Raw genomic sequence first — 24,625 nt, 5'->3', positions numbered from 1 at the left:
CCATGCCCGGCTAAATTTTTGTATTTTTAGTAGAAACGGTGTTTCACTGTGTTAGTCAGGATGCTCTCGATCTCCTGACCTCGTGATCCGCCCGCCTCGGCCTCCCAAAATTCTGGGATTGCAGGCGTGAGCCGTAGCACCTGGCCTTAAATTTTACTTTAAGTTCTGGGATACATGTGCATAACGTGCAGGTTGTTACATAGGGAGCAACTATCTTCTTTTTAGGAAAAATATCTAGAGTGGAAATAATTCGAAGGGATATTTCTTTTCCATTTTTGTTTTCCTCAAACCTAACCTAACGTTTGAAAAACTCAAAATTTTTTCAAATGCAAATCACACATTTCAGGATAATGCAGAATTTCATTTTGGGGTGAGAGGGGTGAGCAGTGGTGTGATTTGACCACAAATTATGGGGTTAAGAAAGTTTAAAAACCACCTAAATGAAAATGTAGGCTTAGTATCAATAACTGAACAGTAATTAGCAATGTGTCACTGTATTGTCACCCTAAAAGCATCTTTTCCCTTCTCTTGTTTTGTTTTTACTACCCTCTCTGACTTGTGATATTCTGAACCAATGGACTATTTTATATGCTGTCTTTCTTAGCTACATTCCAAGAGCTTGAGCTGTTTATCAGAATCTGCCTTTTTCTAATCATGTTTTTGACTCACACACAATCTAGTTGCCTGTCTTCGCCACACCCGTTCATTATGCTGACAGAGCCTTGGGTTTTTTTCCAGCATAGTTTTCTCATCTGGGGCATGTGGTTGTTATTGCAGTAAGATAGATAAAATATCTACGTAAAGATGTACTCGAGCCAAACCCAGAATATATTCTGAGATTTATGGCTTGTTAGAGTAGGAGAGAATGGAGAGGTCTTTGGAACTGATGCCTTAATTTTGCAGATGATGCAAGAGGGCCTTGGAGAGGTAAAGTGATTGGGCATCACAGATCTTGTGGTTCATCAGGGCCACCACTACCTTTGGAAAGAAATACAATGAAAGAAACCCTACAATGTCTTCCCGGATTAATTTAGAATTCTTTGCTGGAAATTACTAGGGCCATTGAAAGTATCGAATCAAACATATGATTTTGTTTCTCTGAACTAATAAGAATATTCATCAAATTGGGAAAACATTATCCAATTGCAGATTACAACTGAAAAGGCATCTATCCATAGCAGTTAGCCTAAATGGATGTTCAAATATCTTTTGAAAACATAGAATAGAATGATCATAAATAGGCCAGGCATGGTAGCTCAAGCCTGTGATCCCAGCACTTTGGGAGGCCGAGGCGGGTGGATCACCTGAGGAATTCGAGAGGTGATCTCGAACCTGAGGGTGGATCAGGAGTTTGAGATCAGCCTGACCAACAAGGTGAAACCCCGCCTCTACTAAAAATACAAAAATTAGCTGGGTGTGGTGGCAGGCGACTATGGTCCCAGCTACTCAGGAGGCTGAGACAGGAGAATTGCTTGAACCCGGGAGGCAGAGGTTGCAGTGAGCCGAGATTGTGCCTCTGCACTCCAGCCTGGCAATGGAGCGAGACTCTGTGTCAAAAAAAAAAAAAAAAAAAAAAAAGAAAGATTATAAATAAAATTTTCTCTTTTTGTGTCTTTTGCATGCCAATCATGCCAGCTACACTCAGCCAGCCACTGCATACCTTCCCCTCCTCTGTCCCCGATTCTAGCCTAAACACTCATGGCAAACATATCCTTATTAATTTTTTCAGTGGCTTTTTTGCTTGTCTAATCTCAGCCCATCTCCAGATGCCTGGCTTGGCAACCTTAAACTCCATTCTGCCTGTGGTTCTTAGATTTAGTGTTTGGCCTTGGTCTCACTGGTGTTTGGCTATTAATCTTTTCAGTAGATGAGGAGACAAGGGCTAAATGAAAACCACGGCAAGTCTGAAACTGCAACTGGAAGCAGGAGCTCTTCCAGTTGGGATTTGATGCAGGGATCACAGAATCACAGTGATGAGATGTGAACACAAATGGAGGTTCCTCTATGTCAGGGACAAATGAGTATGTTCTGGCCAGATTGCCTCCTTTAAGAAATCCTGTTCTCCACCAATACCAGTGAGATGCATGGAACTTTCATCAAGGGAACATTCTATCTCATGTCCAGAGTTTTCGGATTCGTGACCCCTCTACATTTCCCAGCCATTGTTTAAGTCCTCTTCTCCACTGATTTTACTGGCCATACTCGTGTACACAACCTTATTCTTCTGAGTGAACACACTATTTACTTTCTGTGACCAGGGCTTCCTTTCTGGCTGTACATTTGTTTCTTCTCTTTAGTTAATTACAAAGTTTTTAGAGAACAATCTCCTTTTTTGCTTCTAGAAACTTCTTCCACTACACTTTCCATTCAGACTATACTTCACTCCTTCTGGGTGGACTCGGGAATGTGTGCAAATTGTTCCTTAATCAAGCAAACTGTAGATAGTTGATATAGTTTAGCTCTGTGTCCCCACCCAAATCTCATGTAAAATTGTTAATTCCCAATGTTAAGGAAGGCAGTTGGCGGAAGGTGATTGATTATAGAAGTGGATTTCCCCCTTGCTGTTCTCGTGGTAATGAATGAGTTCTCACAATACCTGATGGTTTAAAAGCGTCTGGCACTTCCTCCTTCACTCTCAGTCTTCTGCTCTGACATGTGAAGACATGCTCACTTCCCCTTTGCCTTCTGCCCTGATGGTAAGTTTCCTGAGACCTCCCAGCCATGCTGCCTGTACAGCCTGTGAAACTGTGAGTTAATTAAACCCCTTTTCTTCATAAATTACCCAGTCTCAGGTAGTTTGTTATAGCATTGTGAGAATGGAGTAACACAGTGCTCTTTAAAGGGGTGTGTGTGTTCACACGTGTGCACATGTGCATGCTTTAACACAGCTTCAGAACAGTGAGTTACTCTTGACTCATGGGAAGTAGGCTGTGAAGACTTGAGATGGGGCAGTTGACAGCCCTGGGCAAGGGTCAGGAGACATGCATTCTTGACTCTATGACCTGCATAGACTTGACTCTATGAATAACCTGTTTATGAATAACCTCTATGAATAACCCCCTGTTATGTAACAGGGGACAAGTAATGTTAGCTGCAAAATGACTGAGTTGAATCATTTGACCACCAGAGTCTTTTACACATTATGTCTATATGAGATAGATCAATTTAGCATGGATTTAGGGTACCATGTGGGAATTTACTGTAAAATATATAGATAAGACCTTTTATCTATCAACTGCAGTGATTTTGGAGTACCTACAGATTGGCTCAATTTGAAGGAATTGTACAGGCTTATAGCCAGTGAGTAAAGGGAGAAAGAGAATCCCCAGAGAAAACATTAATACATTATTAACTATTATTTAAGATATTCTGCTTCCATGTGTCTGATATTGTCAATGTGGTTTTCTGAGAAAATAATCTTCCCTAGCATTTGACTGGCATGGGCTATATTTTTGTTTAAGATATTTTACTCTTCTCACATAAACCAATTAACTGTCATATTTTATCCTTCCAGGAGTATCCAAATATAAGGTTGGCTGACAGCCAGTTTGCTAAGTCCTAGAGGATAATAGCTTATTGCCTATAAACAGCCTTGTTTTAAAGTCTCTCTATTCAATTCTGGCACCACTTGTGATGTGAAAGATATTAATAAGGCTGTGAAAAAAGGTCATATGTTGGGTATTAGCTTCACTGAGCAGCCCAAGTAATTTTATTTTTCCATTCAACAGCTCTTTGTGGCTTTAGATGACCAAAACATTTAATGTCCTTTCACTATTTGCTGGAAAATGTCTGAAGGTTTTGATAGCTGACTTGCTGAGTAGTTTTGAATGGCCCACTGCAATCTTAGGTACATCTTGAAAATGTAGAAACATAATAGGAACATGTAATTAGTCAAATTTGGTACTTTAAATGGTACAAATTAGGAAGCAACAGTATCTTGGTATATTTCGGTTTCTCTTCTGTAAAAAAATGACCTCCATATTTAACAGAAAAAGCTGCTTTAAACAACTATGAAAGGGTGATTTTTTTCATCTTTAAAAGCTCATTCAAACCATCATATTAATGATTTATTAAACAAATGGAGATAACATAAGGAAAAAAATGGATTACATTTCTTTTTGAACTGAGCAAAGTTGTAAAAGCTTAGCAAAAAAAGGGAAATTGGCTTCAAGACAAATTTTTTGGAACTGACTTATTTGAACCTTTCTAAATATCTCAGATGGAAAAATATTCAGATCCTAAAAAAATTTTTTTTTAGTGTTAGTGTTGCTAAACTTTCTGGAAGATGGCTTTGAAACGTGAATGAGCGCAGCAGGTTTAAGTATAATTTTTAGCACTTGTTAATTCTAGTTGAGAATGTGGATGCTACATCTTCAGTGCAAGAAAGAATGACAATCAGTTCAGCATCACAGTACCTTAGGAGAAAAAGGAAGAATCACATGACTGGTCTACTGGAATCCACTTTTACTTTTTCATGATTCAATGAATGTTACTGAATTCCTTTCATGTGTTGGCCCTGGGCTACAGGTCACAGCTACAATGGTAAGGAGGAAGTATATTCTCTACTTTTGAGGAGTTTGTGGTCCAGTGTCAGGGTCTGGACAAGAACACTGAATATTGCAAGGCAGTGTTATGGCCAGAGACAAATAGGGCAGGGTGAGATACATAGAAGTCAGTCAAGAAAGGCAGGGAAGACTTTCTGGGAGAAGGGCTGAGCCCTGAATGAAGAGTATGTGATTTTAAGTGAAGGATGGCAAGAGAAGAAGGTTGCTCAAGGCAGAGGGAATAGTACATGTGAAAGCCTTTAGGTGGCAGAGAACAAATGTGTCTACAGCAGACAGTGCAAAGGGTAGGGAGTTTTACCTCCATGGGTCTCCATCATCATAGAAAGAAAACATTCACTCAGGGCCAGCTACGCATGGCTCTGTGTGAGTGATCACAGAATAATTGCTTAGCAATCATAGCCTCCTTGGAAAGGTACCTTCATTTAAAAAATTCTTGTGCACATGTTATCTCACTTAATTCTCGCATTAAACCTATGAAATAGATAATATTCCCCAATCTTATAGATGAGGCCAGAGACATGATGACTGCCCCAAGATTATTTAATGAGTAACTGCTCAAGTTGAGTCTTGAAGAAGTCTCCTTCCTCCTCCTCCACCTCCTCCTTCTCTTCATCATCTTCTTTTTGATCTTCATCTTCATCATAATGACCACCATTTTTTGAGCCCCTACCATGGGTTAGAGCCTACCAGGAGTTTACAAATATGGTGTCATTTAATCCTTACAACAATCAAGGTTATCTGTAGAGGAAGGAGCCCATAATCTGTCCACTCCATCTTGTCTCCCTTTTTGTGCAGAATGAAGCTCAGCCCTCTTCTGCCTTTTATCAATTGGAAAAGATTTCTTTGTGGGGAGCTAGAATATCATTTAATAACACTTCCTTTTATATGAACACAAGAGACATATTTTATCTCCCAGACACTGAATAGTGTAACTGATTAGGTTTTCTTTTTTGATTGGCTGTCAGCCACTTGAGAGCTAAATTTTTACCCCCTCAACACCTCCTGCAAATATTTAGGTCTTGATGGCCTGTATTTCTGTATTAGCTCCATTCCTGTCTCCATTCTATAGTGCTAGCCATATTTTTCTCCTTTCTTTTTCCCTTCTACATCTTGTTTATCTTATCGTTTCTGGAATAAAGCAAGATATAAATAATTAAAATGTAATTAAATTGCCTGAGCATAGCATGGAATTTGAGAGTTTTGCCTTGTTCTCTGCTGCTGAAGGGTGTATTTTCATGTCAGCCCACATACTTTCACTCACTCTTTCCTAGGACCCCAGCTCTTGTTTGTGAGTTGGCAGTCCAGGCTTTGTGAAGCTCAGGGAGCAGAGGACACGTTCAGATTCTAGTCCTCACAAATCTTTGCCAATAACCTTAGTTTAATCAGCCTTATGTTTCTTTTCTCTTGAGCTTGTTCTTCAGTCACACTGCAGATTTGTCTTATCTTGCCTTCATAAATTACAACAACTTTTTTGTTTAAATGCAGAAACTTAAGAATGCTCAAAGTTATGGAATACTGGGTACTTTCTGCCATGAAAGACACACATGCAATTTAGTGTAATTTAGAGCAAAGCGATCAGATTAAATTTAGTAAATCCCTCCAGAAGTGGAACATCAAAAATATGTTCTATCTTCTAGAAAATAAGGTATTCCTTATATTTCTTGGAGATATTTATTTAAATCTGTTGAATATCAATATTGGGCTTGTGGCAAAGGCAGTTTAGTGTTGAGAGCCTGGGGCCTGAGTCACATCCAACTCTACCACTAGGTTTGTGACATCAGGCCAATAACTTCATTGTGCTGTTTCCTTATTTTTATGGGTTAAAAGAGAACACTACCTCCTCCCTAGGGGATTCATGGGATAACACATGGAATTTATGGGATATTGTGATGATTCATGGTGTAACATATGGAATTTCTTGTCCGAGTGCCTGTTGATCAATATATTATCATTAGCCTAATTATCATTAGTCCAATTTCTGCCTATTCTTATATGTCAGCCTAGTTGGTGCATTTTCTAGAAAGATTATTAATATATAATAATAATTACTATTATTATAACCACCACAGGGTGAACATATGCATAGACGTTCAGTGTCTTTGTTATGTTTTTCTGTAATCTTGACGTTTACAAGACCTGACTCCCCTCCGTTCTCTTGAAGCTTCTTCCCTACTTCCTTTTCCTCTGAGCACTTCTTGCTATCAGATTTACTATATTATATTTACCTTCTTTGTTTACTGTTTGTCCCTCCGATGCTAGAATGTAGAGTACAAGAGAGCAGGTGTGTGTTGTGGGGGGTGGGGAAGGGAGTGGGAGATGCTTTGTTTATATTACTAATGCTAATAAGCACCAGCATCTAGAACACTGTCTATCATGTGGTAGTTATGCAAATCTCTATTAAGTCAATGAACGATCTTCAAACATCATCAAAATTTCATCAATATGAATTTTGATGATACTTGAAAAAGAAAGGGTACTCGTTTGGCTGAGGGCAAAAGCTCTTCCCCATGGAAGTGGGTGCTTGAAAGGCCAAGAGAATGAACATGTGGGTTTCGTGACTCCTTAAAGTGCTGGTTGCTAAGAATTCTATAACAAATTAGTACCAGTCTTTTTGTCACCAGTGAATGGAATCACTATGATCTAGGAAGAAACTTAAATAGGAAACCTCCGACATGCCTTCAGAATACGAACCTTTCTTTCTACTTAGAGATAAGGGTATTTTGACAGAACCAGGAAACATGAATATCTTAGTTGGAATTCACAGATGTCAAGTGTTTTTCTTGTGCAGTCTCTGATCTGCTGACCCATCTGGGGTCATGAAAGTTGACTGTTTTGTATCCAAATACCGTATGAGTTAAAAACAATCTGTCTTGATGGACAGAAGAATTTTGAGATAAATTTGGCTCAACAAATATTCGTGTTGCACATACTCCATGTGAGGATTCTGCAAGGCTTGGCAGGGGACACCAAGATAAGCCTCTGTGCCTGCCCTTTAGGAGACAACAATTAAGTTGGGAAGGGGGGTGGGGGAGAGTGAAACCAATACCAACAGCCAGGGCTAAAAACAGTCAAGAAACTTGTTTTCTTGTCTCTGTGTTTTATGGATTATTTTAAATTCTTCTGATTATATTAATGGAAAACCTTCAGAAAATGACTTTCTCTTTATAAAAAGTCTTAAGTGAGAATCGTCTATCATAGGTAAAGATGAATATTTTTGCATTCTCTGGGCTTACAAATGTCTACATGAAAGGGAAGTACAAAGTATTTACAAATACTTCCTCTGCGGCAGATAACGGGCAAGGCACGATCTCATCCCTTATCTCATGTAGTCATTTAGTTTCATTATGAATTAAGAATAATTATGCCCACTTCATGGGTAAAGAAGCTGAAGCATGGAGAAGTTAGGTAACTTGCCCAAAGCCACATAGTTAACAAATCCAGTTAAGTAAATAGCAATTAGATTCTAAAACCATTTTTGTGACTTACATCCCATACTTTGTTTTCTTCCCTTTTTTCTTGTTTACATCATAATTCATTGGATGTTGAGGCTCTCATCTCTGAGAAATAACAGTCATGTTATGGTATCAATTTTCAAGTGAGAATATCACCATATACTACTATATATACAGTGTACTTTGACTTCAAGGTCTCTTTTGAATTAGTCATATAACCCAAACTGGGTTATGAAGAAGTTTCTTAGTAAACTACAAGTTGGCTATGAAATAGCAAAGAGACAGATAGTAAGCAGCACGGATTGCCATTCCATGGCTGTTTTGTTCCATGATCATTAGGCTCCAAAAGGCAGAGACTGCTACAGAAATGAATAAGATGAGAAGACAGTGCATCATCACCATCGTCATCCATTGTTTGGTTTGCTGTTCTGTTTGTGCTCAGAGCAGCATTGAAGATAAATATATTCTTTTGGTCAACATATGTTTCAGATTGTAGCCTGAAAGATGTGTGTTGTGCAACAAAATCTTGTTCATTTGAATTAATTTATGGGTGGATCCGTTTAAACTTATGAAGAAATTTGAACTAAAGAGATCTAAAAGAAAAACAGTTGGTATTTACATGAAAGTTGTAACAGAGACCCAAAAGCTGGAGGGCTCAAGAAAGCCTCTGGTTCTGGGGTGACATATTACTAACCTAACTGTCCTTTTACAGAGAAACCACGGAGACCGAGGGAGATCAGGTGGTTTTCCCCAAGCTCCCACAGCTAGAAAATGGCCTGGAAAATACGGAAATCAGGTCTTTCCAGGGAAGACCTGGCTGCTCCCTTCTGTGCTGTGTTCAGAATTAACAAAGTATTACCATTTAGAAGTTTCATGTAACTTTTCATGTATGCATAAAAAATTATAATATTATATTTATTTATATGTAAGTTGATGTTTATAAAGTGCTAAGACATTTTTATGTCTTTTGCTGTTGGCACTGAGTGTTTAAAGAGAATTGGCAGTAACTTATAAAAGTAAGTTTAGCTGTCTGGTTTGAATTATCCTGAATTCTAAAATAGTGTGGCTCAAATTAATGAGATTTTGTGTTGATTCTTTTTAAAGAGAGATTCGTATCACGATGAAGGAGATATTCTGTTGAATATTACACTAAATTTAAGAAAGCTTTCCAACAATGCTTTGACAATCAATTTCCCATGCCATTATTCTGTTTCTTAAAACATTTTTCTCTTCTTTATTACTTACATATCCCATGACCTTCTAAAGAACATTCCCTTAGTATTTTCTTACAGAATTAAGGATTCATTTACAGCAAACGTCTTTTCATTTTTATTTTATTTTATCTTTTAAAGCCATTCTGTTTGGGTACCCGCCTGCCCTGTTCTGTTTGATATCAAGAAAAAAGATTTAATAGCCATAAACGGAACTTTGTAACAAGGCTGGTTCTGTGGTTTGAACAATCCGAATTGTGTGAACTTTTCCAAGCGATGCTTATCTAAGAAAAGATACACACTGTGCCTAAGAGTACAGCAAAGAAAGTGACTTTCTCTTACCTTCACTCTGCAAAAGACTGTTACGATGAGACCAATACTCATCTCTTGGGCAACACTTAGACACTATTTTTGCAAATGCTGGTGCTGACCTGAATCGTTTCTTAAAGACCGTACCAGTTCTAGAATTCTGTTTCTATGAATTTTTTGCTCCTTGGTTTCAAGGATTCTACCATTTCAGCTGGCAAAGTTGTTTGTACTTTGAACCATCTGTTGTAGGGATGTCATTTTTGGGATTTGGACTGATGGAGACCCTGTGCCAATGAAAGCACACTAAAGTACCATCATTTTGAATGTGAGGAGTGCCTAAAACTCTCAGGTGTTCCTATCTGAGTTGGTAGCCAAATCGTGGCTGGAGAAAATCTGATTAACTTTCCCTGGACCCTTCTAAGACAGATGTCAATATACAGTCTGGGTCCCTGGGACTCTGTGAATACACACTTCCCCCTGATGTGGAGTACAGTGATGAAAAGCAGTCCTCTGGAGGTGATCATTTTCTCCGTCTGTGTTTTCCTTGGCATGAGAACGGAACATGGAGGTCCCTGGGCCCTTGGAAGATGAGCCCTTTGCACGTACTGCTTGGCTCCCAGGCCTGCGTTTATGGAAAAAAGTTCCTAAAGAAACAAATGGAAATTGAGCAAGATCAAGTACTCACTTGTGGGTTTCTGCAAAAGTTGCTTTTTAAAAAATTTTCTCCATCACTAGCTTGTGGAAATGTTTTAGGGCTGCCTCATCTGGAGAGATTTGTGCATTAAGTATAAACAGTTTTATAATTTATATCTTTTTCTGTTTTCCTGGGGCTTCAACACACAGGCCATCTTATTTGCATTCTCTAGCAAATTCATCTCCATTTTTTTGCATGTTTCAGGCTGTCTCGGGGAATACAGTTCTCCTTCTCTCCAGCTTTGCAGCCTGCGCCTTTTGTAAGTTAATGGTATTTTATTGTGGTCAGAGTGTGAGGAAACTGCCCTGCTTCACAAGGAAGTTTTTCTGTACACCCACGAGCCTCTTTTCCCCCATTTCAAATTCTGAAATTGACAGCTAGAAGCAGTGGTAGGAGGCTGAAGGATTCAATGGCAAAGCCTTAATCAAGGACCAAGTGCCATCCTCTTTGTTTTCTTCTCTGGGAGTTTTAATGAGCTTGATGATTTGCCATAAACATTGGCCCAAGTGTGGGGACAGATTCCCCCATTGTTAAAGTTGTTCTTCTAGAGATAGTTAGCTTCCTTTAGAAGCAATGCTATTTTTTCAGACTAAAGAGAGTACTTAACCATTCTTAAACTTCATAACTTATAAGTGGAAATCTGTTACTCTGAATATTTTTGAAGCATTTAGAGATATCTGCAGGAATAATTTATGTCTTAGGACAGTCTAGATAATTAAATGTTTTGATCAGAACTGTTCCCCTTTGCCTCTTTGTCTCCAAATCAGCAGAGAGCCAAACATGAAGTCCTCCTCGACTGTTGCCCATAACAAGTCCCTTACTAAGTCTGACCAGGAAAATCAGACCCAATGTCATTTAGTTTAGACTTCAGGGGCAGAAGGAAAGAGGCCAACACAGTCAGTGTACTGCTCTTCTGCCTCCAGGTTCCTGCTATATTCTGGAGGAAGTATGGTATAGTACAATCCTGAATTTCATTCATTAATTCACTCACACAAAATGTCTAGGTGCCCACACACAGTGTGTTGGGTGTTGAGCTAAGTGTTAATGTTCAGGAGCTAGTAGTTTAGCTATTCAAGATAAACAGATATATAAATAAATGGATTGAAGTGTTGTGCATATTGTAATAGATATACAGAGAGACAATGGGGAGAAATAAAGGATCTCCGGCTTGATGAGGGATGCTGGAGACAGGAGGGTACTTAGCACTTCCTGTGGTTGGTCCTACCAATGGATTAGGATAGACATGGAAAGTCTGCACTTTTCCAGACATTCCTTTCCTACTTCTTAGTAACTGTTATGAAAAGTCCCACCTAACTGACTTCTCTGTGCTGGGAAGGAGCACCTGGCGCTGGTGAGGCCCTCTGGTACAGAACTCTGGTGTGCATGAAGTCTGGCTCCCCGTCAGCACCTGTAACGAATTTTACAGTGCAGAACTCCATATGAATAAATGAATGGATAAACAAATGAGTGGCATGGCCCCTTTTCCTGGCTTTGTTACTAACTCACCGTGTAACCTCCTTTTCAGTAATTTTAGAAATGGCTGCTCTGCTTCATTTCATGGGGGCTGGTGTGAAGGATCAAGTGAGAAGACAAAGGAAATAGTTGAAATGGATAAAGGACAGTACTTGAAAAAACTATACAAATATAAGGAAATGCTATTAATCATTGTCCTTTCAGGCAAGACATGACTGTTATGTTATGGCAGGCAGGTGGGAAAAACAGAAGGAAGAAAGAAGAAAGGGAGAGAAGGAGGGAGAAAGGAAGGTAGGAAGGAAGGAAAGGAGGGAGGGAGAAAGAAAGAAATGAAGAAGAAAAAAGTGAGAAACAGAGAGAATGAGGTGGGAAAGGAAAGAGAAGGGAAAGAAATAGAACAGAAGAGAAGAAAAGAATAAAATGAAACCCATCACGTGGACACTCCACTCGAATGACAGAACCTTCTCTGCATAGTGCAGAAAGGCGCAGGTGACACTGGGAATAATGAGGAATCTGGTAAAGAAGGATTGTGTTAGTCGAGAAGACTGTAAATTACTGGATTGGGTTGGACATACTATTCCATGATCAGAACTTACTTTTGATGGTTCTACGGAATTTGTAGCAGCTGAGGGGAACTTTTTGGCTACACAAATGACATGGAACCAGCCCCACCTGCTTTTAAGATTGTTGTCTATGCCTCTTTTATAGCTTTAGACAGGAGGCAGTGTATTGTTTAATAGAACACTGCTAGCCAGAACATAGGGAAAATAAAATGCTGCACTCGGGAATAAGTCTATTGTTTTCATCACAGACACAAATATGACATTGCACATATTCACACATATATAAAGATTCCTTATGATAAGGCTTCAAATGGCAAATGTTAAAATGTTAAAGAAGGTCATTGCCATACTTGAGCACATCCTGTGCACTGAGAACTGTAGCAGGTCTTTGGCAGGTGTGTGCGAGAGGATTTAGTATATGAACAGGGACACAGAAGAACTTAAAAGGTAAAGAAGACATACATGCATCCAACAAGCATATGAAGAAAAGCTCAATATCACTGATCATTAGAGAAATACAAATCAAAACCACAATGAGATGCCATCTCACATCAGTCAGAATGGATGTTATTAAAAAGTCAAAAAATCATAGATACTGGCAAGGTTGCAGAGAAAAGGGTATGCATACACACTGTTGGTGGTAGCGTAAATTATTTCAACCATTGTAGAAAGCAGTATGGAGATTCCTCGAAGACCTAAAAGCAGAACTGCCATTCAACCCAGCAATCCCATTACTGGATGTGTATACCCAGAGGAATATAAATTATTTTACCATAAAGACACATGCATACAAATGTTCATTGCAGCACTATTCATAATAGCAAAGACATGGAATCAACTTAAATGCCTGTCAATGACAGACTGAATACAGAAAATGTGGTACATATACACCATAGAATACTATGCAGCCATAAAAAGAACAAGGTCATGTCTTTTGTGGGAACATGGATAGAGCTGGAGGGTATTATCCTTAGCAAACTTACACAGGAACAGAAAACCAAAGACTGCATGTTCTTGCTTATAAGTGGGAGCTAAATGATAAGAACTTAAGAACATAAGGAAGGAAATAACAGGCCAGGCATGGTGGCTCATGCCTATAATGCCAGCACTTTGGGAGGCCGAGGCGGTGGATCACCTGAGGTCAGGAGTTCAAGACTAGCCTGACCAACATGGACAAACCCAGTCTCTACTAAAAATACAAAAATTAGCTAGGCGTGGTGGTGCGTGCCTATAACCCCAGCTACTAGGGAGGCTGAGGCACAAGAATCTCTTGAACCCAGGAGGTGGAGGCTGCAGTATGCTGAGGTGGTGCACTTCAGTCTGGGTGACAGAGTGAGTGAGACTCCATCTCAAAACAAAACAAAACAAAAAGGAAATAACAGATACTGGGGTCTACTTGAGCGGGGAGGGTGGGAGGAGGGAGAGGAGCAGAAAAGATAACTATCGGGTACTGGGCTTAATACCTGGGTGATAAAACGATATGTACAACAAACCCTCGTGACACATATATATCTATGTATTAAACCTTTACATGTACCCCAAACTTACAATAGAAGTTACAAGTAAAGAAAGAAAGTTCTAGTTTGTGTGCACTGTGCTGTTTAGAAGCACACAGAGGAGAACAAAGACAAACTGTGCCATGCCGTGAGATGTGGTGGGAAGAAGGCCTGGGAGTCAACAGGACTGAGTTCTAGTTCTGACTCACCATATGGAAGTGCAGCCTTGCCAAGTCATGTCAACTTTCTATTAGACAGGTCCCTGTGCAAAGGAAGAGATCGAAGTCAACAGTCTCGGAGGTTTCTGACAGTCTGGGCATTTTAGAAAATCAATACAAGTTCATTTAGTATGTGGACAGTATCGAGTTATAATAACAATAATTGTAATAATTAATGCAATTGATTGATTGCTCTATGCTAAAATCTTTGACATGATCTCATTTCATCTTCATGTGAGCTCATAAAATATGTATTTTCCATCCATATTTTAAATAAAGAAACTGAAATTCAGAGAGGTCCAACACCCTGCTCTTAACCACTGCACTATAGCAGTAATAATACTAGAAACATTTATAGCCAGTCATGTGCCTGGCACTTTTCCAGGCATTTTGCATATGTTAACTCATTCAATTTTCACAACAAATCAATGAGGTGGATACTCTACTATTATGATCTACATGATACAGATGAGGAAACTGAATCACAGCAATTGTAAATAACTCACTCAATGAAGGGCGGATCTAGGATTATAACCCAGGCCATCTGACTCCAGATGTCAAGCTTTTAACCATTAAGTGATCCTGTTCTTTATTCTATGCATTACTATGAAAGAGGTGTGGCTTTGATAATGCAACAGCATTACATTACACGTGTGTGTGTGTGTGTGTGTGTGTGTGTGTGTGTGTGTTGACTGGGGATGTCATAGAAGAAAGTCTTTCCCAGAAAAATAAATCTTGAATATTAGCTTGGAAATAGGGGAAGGATGTGATACTACAGACAGGAAGCTGGAGGGAAAATTCTAGCTGAGGTTAGCTAGCCCCATAGTAGGCCATGATCATGTGTGGTAAGCACAAAGAGACCAGAGGCTACTAGCAATATGATCAGGCCACAAGGAGATAGAGGGCTTTCATAGTCAGACCATTGTCAATGTGGAGCAGGACAGAGGGCACAGGGCACAGACTGTGATCACAGTTATTCTCATAGACTTAGGAAGAAAGGAAGGATTCAGGGTGAATGGCTGGGGAGACATCTGACTGGTTAGCAGCAGCTGTAATCTTCCAAGAAAGCTGTGACAAAGAAGAATAAGGCTCTGAAGGAAAGACTCAGTAGATGAGAATTATTGCTTATGGAAAAGAGGTCTGAGGGAAGAAGAGTTTTCAGAGATTAAGCTTTTCTTTTAACAATCAGGATTGTGAGGCCCTGGAATGCTTTTTATGATAAAACATGTGTTTCTCGTATAGAGGTCCTTAAAAGAAACTTGAATTGTGTTAATGTATCTTGTTTCAGGTTAATCTTGCTCCAAAGGAGAGTGGATTGGCAGTCACTCTGTCAGTCACCACACCTCCCTGACACGCCCATGGCAAATGGTGTTAGTCAATGGCCATGGCCCCCTCTGAGGCCAGGTCTGGCTGCAGATAGTCAAGGCAATATTTTAGGAAATTCCAAGAAACTTCAGATGATTGAAGCGGGCAGACAAGTTAAAAGGTGTTTGTCTTCCGTGGTTAGCAGATTTTGCAATGTTCCTTAAGGAGTGTATGATTCTTCCTCCTAAATATCACTCTCAGTCACTGCTTCTTCTACAGCCCTACCTTCTCATTTGCTCTTGTCTGGATGACTGATAAATTTCCCGTAATCAGCTCCCTGCCTCCAGCCTTGATCTCCTGTTATCCGTTCTTCACTCTGCTATTGGAATTATCTTTCTGAGACATTTCTCTGAGCATGCCATTGTCCTGCTAAAGATCCTAAAATGGCCTCGCTTCCTTTCCCAAAACAAGTCCCAACATTTTAGTGTTGACAATATGGCCCCTTCTTGCTATCCTACCGGGCTTCTTCTCATGTCTTCAAATCCACCTCAGAAAACATCAGTTGAATGAATGTTGAAGCATTTCAGTCCTACCAAGTTACTTGGAGTTCTTAAAATGCACTATGCCATTTTGTTTTAACATCTTTCCATATTATCTCTTTCTTTTTCCCTGCATACCTCCACCCTCTTCCCTCTTTGCAAAGTACACTAACTCCTTATATTCTGCCTCAGAAACTTCCTGCTTATATGTGTCAGCTTGGGCTTCCATAACAAACACCATAGACTGGGCAGCTTAAACAACAGAAATTTATTTCTCACAATTCTGAGGGCTAGAAAGTCCAAGATCAAGAACTGCCAGGGTTGGTTTCTGGTTGAGACCTCTCTTTCTGGTTTGTAGACTTCTGCCTTTTTGCTATGAGTTCACATGGCCTTTCCTTGGTGTGTGTGTTTGGCAATCTCTCTCCTCCCACCCCCACTCTGTTCCTCTTCTTTTTTAGTTTAGTTTAGTTTAGTTTTGTTTTTTTTGAGACGGAGTCTCGCTCTGTCGCCCGGGCTGGAGTGCAATGGCCGGATCTCAGCTCACTGCAAGCTCCGCCTCCCGGATTTACGCCATTCTCCTGCCTCGGCCTCCCGAATAGCTGGGACTACAGGCTCCCGCTACCTTGCCCGGCTAGTTTTTTTGTATTTTTTAGTAGAGACGGGGTTTCACCGTGTTAGCCAGGATGGTCTTGATCTCCTGACTTCGTGATTCGCCCGTCTCGGCCTCCCAAAGTGCTGGGATTACAGGCTTGAGCCACTGCGCCTGGCTCTTCCTCTTCTTATAAGGCCTAAGAATCCTATTGAATTAGGACCCCACCTTTATGGCTTTATTTAACCTTAATCATTCTCCTAAAAGCCCTATCTCCAAGTACAGTCACATTAGCAGTTAGGATTTCAAAATATTTTTTTTTTTTTTTTGAGGCGGAGTCTCGCTCTGTCGCCCAGGCTGGAGTGCAGTGGCCGGATCTCAGCTCACTGCAAGCTCCGCCTCCCGGGTTCACGCCATTCTCCTGCCTCAGCCTCCCAAGTAGCTGGGACTACAGGCGCCCGCCACCTCGCCCGGCTAGTTTTGTTTTTTGTATTTTTTTAGTAGAGACGGGGTTTCACCGTGTTAGCCAGGATGGTCTCGATCTCCTGACCTCGTGATCCGCCCGCCTCGGCCTCCCAAAGTGCTGGGATTACAGGCTTGAGCCACCGCGCCCGGCCAGGATTTCAAAATATTATCGTAATTTTTGGGGGGACACAATTTTATTCACAGCACTACTCATACTGCATGAATCACTTCAAGCATCTATCCTTCTATGAAGACCTCCCTGACTCTCCCATGACATCTGGTTGCTCTTTCTTTCTCATTCTCATGGTCCTTTCAAAGGCAAGGACTGATCTTCACCTTGGTATCTTGATGCTTAATATAGTGTCTGGCATATAGTGAATTCTAATATTTGATTAGTTAAAATATGCATCGAAAAATGGGTCAGCATTCGTTTTCCACTGTCCATTTGGAAATGGAGAAGGTAGAAGAGAATTGAAACCAGGTTTTCTGGCACCAACTCCCTTTTATTTTTCTTCATTTCCATCACTAAGTCAGGATCTTGTTACTCAGACGCCTGAAATGGCCTCGTAACAAGTTTTCTTTGATTCAGAATAGTATCTCTCCACCAAACCACACCGCATCCAATGTATTAGCAGATTAATCTTTCTAAAATTAACATTTGTACCACTTTTCTGTGTAAACATTTAATCTCTTTTTTCTCTATCCAATAAAGTCCAACCTCCTTAGCTTGATATGTAAGGCTTCCCAGTCTCTCCATGACATTATTTTACTGCTTTGTCTAACACCACTTCCCAAGTCAAACTTTGTGCTGTAGTTATCTGATTGCTGACTATCCCAAGAGGCACCTGGTGATTGCCTACCTCTATGGTTTGCCTGGGACAGTCCCCTTGCATAGAAATGTCTACCTTCTTCCTTTCTGTCCTCCCCACTACCACTCTTTCTCCACATTCTTTTGCCTGGCCTTGCTCTTTTTTTCACACCCACTTTGTAATTCCTTTTTGTACCACACCATTCAAAAATAATCCTATCATTTCTAATCTACAACACTTAGGTGATTTATCCTACTCACTTCAAACTTGTCATGTACTGCCTTATATCAAAGAAGACATAGCATTAGTTATGATGTAGCTCTAGTGTCACCATTTTTGGAATGATTTCTTCAATTTTGAAATGAGGGTGTGGATGCCTAGCTAACCCTTGTTAGAGTAGGATAAAGATCAAGTGTAAAAATGATATTTATGTGAAAGTGTTATACACTGCAAAGAGGCTCTTGTTATATTTTATCTTTTCTATTAGTTTGCAAGTCTTAGGAACTCCAGTGCTGCATTTTGCACACCAACACGTTTCCTTTGTGTCCTGAATAGTTTGAAGCATGATGCCTTGCCCATAACAAGAGCTCAGGAAACATCAGTTGAATGAATGTTGAATCATCTCCACAGGAAGGAGAGTGGGTTAGCAAATTGTTCTTATAGGGTTGTGTTTGTTTACAAATGAGACAAGGTATCCTTTAGAAATGTGAGATCATAGGGGTTCTCTGATACCCTCCCTTTAAACTGTTCCTCCCACTAGCCTCCCCAACATACTGATTCTCACACTTACTTACTCCCCGTTCGTCACTGTTTTCATCATGTTTTAGGAAGTAACCAGAAGAACCATGAACTTCTGCCATTCATTTAATTTCAGTACTCATGTTTAGGTAAGCCACTGACCAAGCCATTGACTAGGTCCAAGTCAAAGACCTAGAATATATTATGAATCTGAGTACAAGTGTCTTGGCTATAAGAAAATGAAGAGGGCCAGTAAACTATTCCACAGTATTACGGGAGGAGAGTAAGAGCTGGAGTTAGAAATTGGAGACGGTTAGTTTCATGGCTTTTGGGTTTTAGTGTTTTATTAAAATCACCCTCTAAAACGTGTCTTCTAATGGGCAACAGTGAAAAGTTAAAGAATAATTCTGGACCTTATTGGGAAATATCTGGTCTTCAAAAGAAAGTGCCAGTAATTCATCCAGTACCACCAACGCACCTGACACCACTGAATAAGAGCTATTTAATCTTTACCTTAGTGAAATATCTGAGGCAGGTGCCTCAGTGCCATTTTAGTGCTGGACCAAGCCATGTTGAAAACTAAGTCAAAGGGAAATAATTAGTTATTTTGATTCTGTATTAAAAAAAGATATTATATTCATCATGAATTTTTTGCACGAATCATGTTTTTTATAATACATATCGCATTAAATGTAATAATGTATTTTACATGTTTTATAAAGTAACAAAATGTTTTAATGCAATACATTATTTATCTGGATTTACTGAGATTTTTGGTTCCACCTTTATTTGTACTTGATGCAAGTACCTCGCTCATCTCACTAATCCTAGCCCTAATTCTTTTATATGTGTGTGGTGTGTTGGTGTCTACCAGTGACAAGTGAATTCATTTAAAAATATTATCTTAATTATTTTAAAAAGGCATGCTTCCTGAAGAAGCATAGATTAAGAAGATAGTGCATGTATACAATCTAGCCTGCAAAATTATGACAGAATCATTATCCTCATAATATGAACATTTCGTGACTGATTGTTTTTAGAATTCTGCTAGGTGTTTTCTAGAATGCTCTGGTCATATGTGATGCCTTCCTTCTTGGAATTTACAATCCAACAGGCTATATAGAGGGAACATTTAGATTCAGTCGACATTTAGTGAGCACACACAATGTTCTAGATGCTCTGTGAGCAAGTTTACATGCATTTTGTAAAAAATAGACTTTATTTTTTAGAGTACTTTTAAATTCATAGAAAAATTAAGTGGAAAGTACAGAGAGCTCTCACATACCCACTCTCCCCACATATACACAGACTCCCCTCATCCACAACCCCCTCTAAAATGGTACATTTGTTACAACCAATAAATCTACATTGACACATCGTTATCACCCAAAGTTCATAGTTTACATGAGGGTTCACTCCTGGTGTTGTACATTCTATGGGTTTTGACAAATGTATAATGACAGGTACCCACCATTATAGTCTCATAAAGAATAGATTCACTGCCTTAAACATCTTCCGTGCTCTGCCTATTCATCCCTCCCTCCCCCCAGCCCCTGGCAACCACTGATCTTTTACTGTCTCTATAGTTTTGTCTATTCCAGAATGTCACGTAGCTGGACTCATACAGTATGTAGCCTTTTCAGATTGACTTCTTTCGCTTAGCATTATGCATTTACGATTGCATGCCTTTTTCTGGCTTGATAGATCATTTCTTTTTAGAGCTGAATATATTCCATTACACGGATGTTATTATATACATTTTCACATCAGGAAGATGAGGCTCGGTGAGATAAAGCACCTCCACCAAAGTTAAAGTGAGCAGAGAGTGAGGTTTGAACTTCAAATCTCCTGATGACAATTTGAGTGCTGGTTTCACAAATCTACAGCTGCTTCAAATAGGAAGTAGTAGGCATTGTCTAAATATGTATGGCTACAAAAGGAAACTCATTGATGGGGCCTTGAATCAATGGAGTCGTCTTTAGAACTTCATTATTAAATTAGGCATCATTGGAACAGATTGCCATCTTTCCCTGGTGATTCCAGGAACGTTTCATAGAGTCAAGGAGTCGGTGTCATTAGGTTGTATTTCAAAGGCTTCATAATAGATGAAGGTAGACTAAGATTAGATGATGGAATTTGAGAAACATGGAAGAACATCTGAACAAGGGTACCTTCTTGAGAAATTCCTCATACAAAGCACCCTATAGTATTTTATACCAACTAACAAATTAGCAGAACTAAAGGATAACAAAAACAGAGCTATTTCAATCAAATTAGGTTTAGATTTCTTTTATTTTAATGTTTTCTTTCCCCACTTAACAATGTGTCTAAAGTAAGTATTGACAACAGCTTGCATTTATTAAGCTCTTGCAATGTTTCAGGGCTGGTGCTAACTCCTTCACATCCATTAATTTAATTCTCCTCCTGTCTATAAAGTAGGTTCTATTATTCTGCCCATTCTACAGATAAGAAAATTCCATGACTAAATAGAAATAACTTGCCCAAGACCAGACAGCTAGTATATACTGGAGTGAAATTTGAACCCACGTTGGTTTGATTTCAGAGCCCAGACTCTTCTTCACTACCTGCAGTAGGATATGGCATGAAAGTGTATTAAACTGGTGTTAATTTTTCTTCACCACATTTGATCATTCTTTTTAGACTTCTGAGAGTCACGCAGGAGGACTTAGCATCACTAAACCACACACTAAATCTATCATTCAATAAGGATGTTCTTGGCACTCCTGTTGGCTGAATGTAGACTTGATACTTGTGACAAGAAAAAGGAGAAACATATTTAATGTCTTTGAGGTATCTACATTTATATGTAGTTACACCAGACAAACACTGTCACTTCCTAAAAGTAAAAAAAATGAAATTATACTGTGGCTTTGCAAATTGGCCAAGGCTCATGTATTATATCAACACACCTTAATGAATAGAAGAGAAGCCAAAACATACTGAACACAGTGGCAAATATTTTATTCCCTCAATAAAGGGGTATCATTTTGTTCATTTTAGAGGTGAGAAAGTCAAAGTTCAGAAAAGTGGTTTGCTCAATTACCAAAGAGCCAGTAAGTGGTAGAGTTAGGATTTCCACCCACATCTTTTGGTTCAAAAGTCTTTACTCTTTCTATTACATCCTAATGCTTTTCATTAAACTCAATTTCCTGGATACATGTCGTTTCTGTTTTTTATATGTTGGGGCTGTTGGATGTGGTACTGGTTGGATGCCTGGTAAGGACAGATGTGTTCATTCACAACGTCTGGGAGGAGAGACATCAGACGCATGTATTGAGCTCAATGTTGGCTCTGAAATACTCGGGCGCTCTCTCACTTGGACACTCAGCTCTATCAGTCCCGCTCTCTGAACCTCATATTCTATTTCTACTGGGACAAATAGTGTGGTTTTTGACTAAAGAGTCCTGGGTTTCTACAGATTAGCTGTGTGGCTTCTGGGTGTGGCTTTTTCTCCATTGGAAAATGAGAAGGGTTTGGACACATTGAGTTCCTATGCCTGTGATTTGACAATATATCTCTGATTTGGGGGTTCATTTCAGCTGAGCCTTCTGAATTCAGGTGTGCAAGATGATGGATCTGAATATCTTTTAACATCTTTATATCTTTTATTTTAGACAGGGTCTCGCTCTGTCTCAAATCTTTATTTATTTTTAGACAAAGTCTAAGAAAAAGTTTATATCTTTTTTTTTTCTTTCTTTCTTTCTTTTTTTTTTAAGACAGGGTGTTGCTCTGTCACCCAGGCTGGAGTGCAGTGATGTCATCTCAGCTCACTGCAGCCTCAACCTCCCAGGCTCAAGCAATCCTCCCACCTCAGCCTCCCGGGTAGCTAGGACTACAGGTGCAGGCCACCACACCCAGCTAATTTGTGTATGCTTTGTAGAGATGGAATTTTGCCATGTTGCCTAGGCTGGTCTTGAACTCTTAGGGTCAAGTGATGTGCCCCTTTCAGTCTCCCAAAGTGCTGGAATCACAAGCATGAGCCACTGTGCCTGGCTTCAATCTTTACATCTTATTTTTCACTGTAATCACAAAACTTCAATCACACTTAGACAATCTTCGTTGCTTTCTGTAATTATGGTGACTTACGTTTCTGTAGATCTCTATAGCTTACAGAGCTGTGTTATACACCAAGTCTCATTTGATCTCTCTGTAACCCAGATGAAGGGAGATGGCATCAAACATGAGTTTGAGTTACTTAAATTCATCATCTGTAAAATGTGCATGATATTAACATCTGTTGCCTCAGGTAGCTGTGAGGAAAAAAGATCATGCATGTAGCATGCTTAGCAGGGAATCTGTCACGTAATCAATGTTGAACATATGTTGGCTGTTTATTTGGTGCTTTGCTCCAGATCTCACACATTCCTGATGACAAACCTGGCCTAGAACCTAGGTGTTCTAACTCAGGGTAGTGCTCAAAGTCATACACTGTACTGTTTTCTAAGATCTGGGTGGGAGACCAGAAAGAGAATTTCTTCGGGGGAAGAATGGAACATTGGTTTTAACCCTGGGTCTATATATGACAAGTATTTTCATTTACTATGTTCTTATAGGCACCTACTCTGGGCTAAGCACTCTGTTAAACATGAGGGAAACTGGAATATGAGTGGTATAGTGTTTACACTTGGAGAGCTCACATGTAGTGCCTAAGTCAGATGTATAAAAAATAAACAATGTACAGGCATTTAATAATTTTGTTTCCAGGTGAATAATGAAAGCAAGGTGCTTTGGTGTGCACAAGGAAGGAAGCACTCAAATGCCAGGGGAGTCTGGCAAAGTTATCCTTGAACTGGGTTCTGACTGATGAGCTGGCATTACTTAGACAAAAGGCCAGAGGAAGGAAGGACAGGACGAAAAGAGGGAATGGTGCACAGAGTGTAAAGAATTGTGAGAGAACATCCAGGGAATGAAAGTGTCTCCACATAGCTAAAGCACAGTGAGAATCTAAGGCTTTGGCAGAAGTTGAGTTGAAGGAAGTGGGCTGGAGTCAGATTGTGAAGAAATCTGTATGCCACACCAAAGGGATGAACATTTATTTGTCTTGAAAGCAACACAGTAACATTGCATGATTTCGAACATAAAATGACATGTTCTTTTTTTTTTTTTTTTTTTTTTTAAAGACAGCACTTTGTTGTTTATATAGAAAAGGGTTGGAGAGTGTGATTACTGGAAGCTGGTTTTAGGTGCTACCATCATCTAGGCAAGAGAAACTGAAGACACACATTAAGACTACAGCAAAGGCACTGGAAAAGTGACTCAGATTGGTGAGATCTTTTGGATATATTTGGGAGGATTGGTTATTGGGAGGGGAGAGCCATTTAGAAGGAAGGAGTTGGGGTGACTCCCAGATTTCTGGCTTTGGTGACTGGGTGAATGGTCGGCTATCGTCAACACCAGCCATATAGGGTTAAGTACTGATGAGGAGTTCTGTTTAGCTATGTTGAATTTTAGTTTCCTGGGGGCCATTGGCAAAAGTCTAGCAGGGCTTTGGAAGTATTTGGCATTCTGGAGAGAGACTTGGGATGGCAAAGAGAATATAAATGAGCAATATTGGCGAAGTGGAGAGTTGAAGCTTCAGCTGTGGAAAAGATGTCCCAGGGAGAATGGGTAGTGAGAAATTGCTTAGTTTTGTCTGTGTCTGAAGAGACCAGAGGATTTTACTACACAATGGTAATTGTTGGATAAAGTTCCTCTAAGAGCCACAGTTTCGGACATTTCACTGGGGCTGCACGTTTCTCTTACTGGCCACTCCAGAGCGCGTAGAGAGGAATGGGGTCGCAGGTAGGTAGTTGAGTTTCTTTCTCCTACTGCATATTTTCTGAGATGCCATTGCTCATCTGAGGCTGATGGAATGGAGGTGAGGAGAGGGAAACCAAAAGGGCACACTCAGCTTCCTGTGAGAGACCCCTAGTCTATTAGGTTTGGAGATAGTCCCATTCAACTGTTGGCTGTCATGATGTTTTAGTTCTTTTGAATTTTCGTTGCCATTCCCAGATGCTGTTATGGATTGTAATAAACTGGTGATCTCAATGATAATCAATATTCTCCTTTGTGTGAAACATTTTTATTTCATTTTATTTTTTAACATTTTTATGGATGCCCTCCCCACCTCAGGTCTTTTCTCCAAGAAGTTGCTCCAGAGTGAGTAGCTCTCTAATATTTTTTCTTAGAAGAACTT

General features: G+C 39.7%; 1 long non-coding RNA gene across 1 annotated transcript in view; it reads left to right on the top strand.

Annotated features, from left to right (window-relative positions):
- LOC108523220 (uncharacterized) overlaps nucleotides 1-24,625 on the top strand; it is a 195,412-nt gene that overhangs the window by 22,108 nt on the left and 148,679 nt on the right. The gene's annotated exons all lie outside the window — the stretch shown is intronic.

Source organism: Rhinopithecus bieti, unplaced genomic scaffold (genome assembly GCF_001698545.2).
Source record: "Rhinopithecus bieti isolate Rb0 unplaced genomic scaffold, ASM169854v2 scaffold_70802, whole genome shotgun sequence".
NCBI classification, from domain to species: Eukaryota; Metazoa; Chordata; class Mammalia; order Primates; family Cercopithecidae; genus Rhinopithecus; species Rhinopithecus bieti.
Note: the sequence above shows the minus strand (reverse complement) of the source record. Positions and strands in the feature narration are given on the sequence as shown.